We start from the raw sequence: 6,275 nt of genomic DNA, 5'->3' as shown, positions 1-6,275 counted from the left end.
ATCTACTGGTGATAGCACACTACTTCATCAACCATCTGCTGCTGATAACACGCTACTTCATCAACTATCTACTGCTGATAGCACGCTACTTCATCAACTATCTACTGGTGATAGCACACTACTTCATCAACTGTCTACTGGTGATAGCACACTACTTCGTCAACTATCTATTGCTGATGGCACGCTACTTCATTAATTATCTACTGCTGATAGCACGTTACTTCATTAACTATCTACTGGTGATAGCACACTACTTCATCAACTGTCTACTGGTGATAGCACACTACTTCGTCAACTATCTATTGCTGATGGCACGCTACTTCATTAATTATCTACTGCTGATAGCACGCTACTTCATCAACTATCTACTGGTGATAGCACACTACTTCATCAACTGTCTACTGGTGATAGCACACTACTTCGTCAACTATCTATTGCTGATGGCACGCTACTTCATCAATTATCTACTGCTGATAGCACGCTACTTCATTAAACTATCTACTGCCGATACTTCATTTTACTATCTACTGCTGATATCACCCAACTTCATCAACTATCTACTGCTGATAGCACGCTACTTCATCAACTATCTACTGCTGATAGCACGCTACTTCATCAACTATCTACTGCTGATAGCACACTACTTCATCAACTATCAACTGCTGATAGCACGCTACTTCATCAACCATCTACTGATGATAGCACGCTACTTCATCAACCATCTACAGCTGATAGCACGCTACTTCGTCAACCATCTACTGCTGACAGCACGCTACTTCATCAACTATATACTGCTGATAGCACGCTACTTCATCAACTATCTACTGATGATTGCACGCTACTTCATCAACTATCTACTGCTGATAGCACGCTACTTCATCAACTACTGCTGATATCGAGCAAGTTACTGCTGATAGCATAATGCTCCTTCAAATCAGTGGCGGATCTGGAGTTGTCACGAGCCCAATTTGAGAGAAAATAATAAAATTTACCAAATGGCCCCGAAGCCATCGCATCACGCTTGCGCGACGCAGGTGGGTGTTTGAAGGGGTGTCCCCCTCAGAAGTGAGAAACTGTGTGCAACATGAAGACCTACTTGAAGCCATTTGGTGGACCATTTTGGCACTATTATTTTGTAAAATTTTAGTTTGAAAAAGCCGACAATTTGCGAAATGAGGGCCCAATTGAAGCTATTCCTGGCCAAGTTGTCACTATTATAGTATAAATTATTGCTTTAAACATAAAGTGCCGGGTGTGCAAAGCAGAAGAAATAAAGGGCACTTCTTTAATGCATACGCAGGGGGTTGTCTGAGGGGGATGTTCTCTTCTGAGAATTTATAAAATTTTGCAAATTGAAGTCCAAATTAAAGCTATTTGGTGTGCAATTTTGACACTATTATTGTATAAAATGTTAGTTAACGCCACTCGTACACACTATTATAGTATGCCTAAGTTATTGCTTAAAACCTAAAGTGTAGGGGTGTCCTACGAAATAGAGTAATGGCTCTAGGTTTCAAATCTTTCGAAAGTATCTCCATCTTTTTTGAGGCACCAATGATACATACGGCTCTTCTTTATATAACATCAAGCTTAGGCCTCGTATCCATAGGCTGTAGCGGCCACTAAGCAAAACAAAGGTTCAGTTATCTGTGTGGCAGGTCACATGGGATAAAGTAAACACGGAACAAGGGCACACGCCACAAGGGAACAGCCTATGGATACGAGGCCTTAGACGGAGAGGTGGGTGGATCACCCATCCATGGCACATTCCATCTAGGACCGGATCATAGTCTTGTATATCATTGTTCACTGAGATGGAACAATGTAGGGCTGCATTACGAAGGAGATCGAGAAGCTGGCTGGCTGTTCTTGCCATCTTGTTCAGAACATGAGTCCACGACAGGTCTTTGTTTAATTACAGTAAGACCAAGCAGGTCAACACTATCTGCCTCTTCCAAAGTTGTTAAAAATGGAGGCAATGATGACCAGTATAATCTCTGCGGTTGGAAATAGTGGTAGTCTTGCACTTCGCGGTACCAAAGAGAACATTCTATTTGATTGCCCATGTCTCTATAGCCTTAATTGAGTTCTACATCATGTGATGTTGCAACACCTATTCTATCTTCTTAGCACATAGTGGGTGACATCAGGGTTATTTTTGCATATAGGATCAATGTCTTGATGAAGATAATAAGCAAAAGAGGTCTAAGGATGAAGCATTGTTGGCCACCAGCATTTTATAGGTCTTTCAGTTGATGAAATGCCATTCGTTGAGACTCTCGAGTGGTTTGTAAGGTAGTTATGCAGCCAATTCGGCAGCTTACCAGTGAAACATAAGAACAGATACCTTTGCCAAGAGGTCAGGATACATAATACCCTGTCAAAAGCCTTACTGATGTCCAGGCAGGCAACTGTATGTACTTCTAAACTTTCTTCTCTGTTATTGATGGAGTTTAATAGCTGATGGGAGACATATGTTAGTGTATCAGAGGTAGCCAGCCCTGAAGATTTCACATTACAAAATAATGTCTCCAAAAGCTTTCCGTCCCGATGCAGTGTTTTTACATTTCGGTAAATGTTGACCAACATTACATCAATATCAAAAATCAAAATATTTATGCAGATTTTGTGAAAAAAATTGTGCCATGTATGTATACATTGTGCCATGTAGGCTTGAATTCAAGCATCTGGCAAGATTTAAAAAGAATTTTTTAATGTATTTCTCAAAACGCCGGTTTCTAGGTAAAATCACAAGTGACGCTATTCTGAAAATGGGATGAGCAAATCTTCGCGGTCCAGTAGTTCGAAAATTCAATGGTCACCAATATATTTCTTTTTGTTTGTTTACTTGCTTGTTTGTTTGTCTTTCAGGAAAATATTACTTCGAAGTGGAGCTGGAACTAAGTGAGACACAATTTGACTTCAGAAAAAACAGGGGATGTACAGATGCCATTTTTGCGCTACGACAATTTGTGTATCGAGTTCAACCAGGAACTGCACATGGTGGATAGAGAACAGTGTTGGGCTGTAATGGAGGGCTATGGTATAAGAGGTCAACTGCTAGATAATGTCAGAGCTCTATATAAAGACAGCAAATGCATGGTGAGAACCAGAAGTGGCCAGTCAAAGTGGTTCCCAGTAACATCAGGGGTACGCCAAGTATGTGTGCTTTCGCCACTACTATGGTCTTCTTGATTTATGTGGACAAGATCGCCAAGGAAGCAAATCCAACTGGTGGAGAAATAAATGAGCTTTTCTTTGCAGATGACCAGAGCCTCATCCACATTGACTCTGCAGGACTTCACTATCATACCAACAAACTAAATGCAGCATGTGAGAAATATGGCATGGAAGTCAGCATAGCCAAAACAGAGACTATGGTGGTTAGCCGTGCAGGACTTCACGATCATACCAACAAACTAAATGCAGCATGTGAGAAATATGGCATGGAAGTCAGCATAGCCAAAACAGAGACTATGGTGGTTAGCCGATTACCAAAGGATATTGACATCACCATTAACAGCAGTAAGCTAAAACAGACAACGGAGTTTAAGTACTTGGAGAGTATCATTAGAGACATAGAGACACGATGTCAAAGGCCAATAACATCATCTACCAACTAGGCCCGCTTCTTACATATCCTGCATTACCCATGGATACCAAAGCAAAACTCTCAACAAAAGACCAACCCATAAGTTCATCACCTGTGAAATGAGATGCCTAAGAAAAGCAGCTAATAGGTTAAGGAGGGATAAGATCAGGAATGAAGATATCAGAAAGATGGTGGGCAATTATGGTTCGGTCACTTTATGCGAATGGCCCCTAGCCAACCTTCAGCAAGAACGTATAACAGCAACACAACAGGAACTAGGGCTAGACAGCTGCCAAGCTGGTGTGTGACTCCTGCAACGATCTGGGTAAGATCATGTGTACAGCAGAAGTCATGCGCCACCCTGTCCTCTTCATTAGTAGATCTGCTAAGAAGCCATTCGTGGTGGTTACAGTTGAAATCCACAGCCAAAATAGAAATATTGGCTTTGGTTTTCGTGATTTATTAGGCGGTCCAACAAATATTTTATAACAATAACATTTTGACAAAATTTGTGAAAGGTTGTTTTTCTAAATAAACTGTTTTAAAAACATTTTCATGACTTTTACATGTATATAACCAGACATATAAATATTCTTAAAACGTTTTAACCAAAACCAAAACATGTTAACTTTTAAAAAATTGCGTTCACTGGCTATATACTGCTGATAGCATATGACTTTGTAAACTATCTATGGATACCATACCACTTCATCAACTATCTCCTGTTGGTAGCAAGCTGATAGTGTTCTCTAGACTAAGACAAAGATAAAACAACACATTGAAATTTTATTACAAAAGCAGTCCATTTTTAATAAATTTCATTTCATATATTGTGTACACTCTGTGTACACTGAAATGTACAATTCACATTCTTTTATTCATAAGGCTGACATTGACAACCTAAATATTACATGGTACTTCATAGCGTTGACATCCTACAAGCCAGCATGCTCTTTTGGTTAACCATGTAGTAGTAGGTAACTCTTTTAACTTGGATTGAATAATATTCAACCCAGTTTATAAACTAGGTCACGTCTGACAATCCCGTGGATCAAATTCCCAGGTACCGCCCTAGCACCGCCCTAGTTACGCGATATTAACCAATCACGGGCCGTACTGGAGTTTGATTGACAGAATCTTCAGACGCGATCTAGTTTTTGTTTATTTCCAACATCTATCATAACTGAATTTTTGAGCTTTGAAACAATAGAACGCATACTGTCTCAATTGGAAGGATCAGATCCGGGGGATCAGATTCTTTTTAATTGTCTCTTATAAAAGAGGCCTATGCAGATGGGTAGGTGTGCGTGGGGGTGCCCGCGTTTATACGTGTATGGGGTGTGTGTGGGACGAATGTGTGTAGGCTTTGTACATACACTAAATCAACTCCGCAAACAAATAACAAAATCAACACGCTATGAATTTTCCAGAGAGGAGTATTCACTGCTTTTATTTTCTAAGAATACATTTACATTTCTGAGAATACACAGAAGCACAGAAAGAAACAAAGAAAGAAAGAACAAAAGCAAGCAAAGAATAAAGAACGAACGAAATGAAGAAAAAAGAAAAGAATGAAATGAAGAAATAAAGAACAAATAAATAAATAAATAAATAAATAAATAAATAAATAAATAAATAAATAAATAAATAAATAAATAAAATAAATAAATCATCAATTAGCACTTAGTTTTGTTTATATTTACATAATCACGTGTCGAATCTCTTATGCATGTATCCTACTTTATGATACTATCAGTCACAGCGATCAAAGGACATATCAATGTAGGCCTACTGTTAACATTGATTAGGGAACAAACCGAAAGTTCGATGACGTCTTATAAACTTTCGTTAGGATATTGATCCCATCCCTCCCTCTCTGAAACGTACAAAACGTTGAAAATTGCAACCAGATAATTACTTACAAACGTAATCGGACTTTCTGACCCCACCCCTAACGGAAGGACTTGAGTTAATAGGACGTCTTTCAACTTTTTATTTGTTTCCTATAATTATACACCTTATTTTTTATTACCAGATTTTATCAACAATGATACATATATAAACAGCTTACTTATTAAATGCTACGGATACAAACAGTTTCTTTTATGCAAATAATCAAAATACCAATATTTTAATCATTTAGTATGCCTATAAAAGAATAAATGTTCTTAATATACGTCCAATTAATTGAACATACAGATAATCAAGCAATTCAAAATATTTCACAATATAAACAATATAACTCTGACATTTACAATGTTTACTGCGTAAGTTGCAGACCTCAAAACGCAGCCGAAATATAATGAACACTCTCAGAATTATTAACCTGCTGCCAAGGGCGGACCCAGGGGAGCAGGGGCTTGCCCCCTAAAAAGAGGGCTCCTTTACCTCTCCCCACACCGCGCCGAATGACCAATTGAGTCGCATTTGTATGGCAATTTGGCTCGGGAAACGAACGGCAAACATTTTAAAGAGAGGATTCTCCCCCTGTTTGATGTTGCAATGGATCATTAACTCCGGGCACTGGATGGAGGCAAAATTGCAATACTTTAGTCTTAAAGATTGCCATTCAATTGCATTTTAAAACGACATTGTACATTCATAAAATTCCAGGACAAGGCCAGAGTCCCGCTACCCCTTGGTTTTAACAAATCAAAATAAATCATATTAATACGATCATTAT

The sequence above is a fragment of the Amphiura filiformis genome, chromosome 11, assembly GCF_039555335.1.
Source record: "Amphiura filiformis chromosome 11, Afil_fr2py, whole genome shotgun sequence".
In the NCBI taxonomy this organism is placed as follows: domain Eukaryota; kingdom Metazoa; phylum Echinodermata; class Ophiuroidea; order Amphilepidida; family Amphiuridae; genus Amphiura; species Amphiura filiformis.
Note: the sequence above shows the minus strand (reverse complement) of the source record.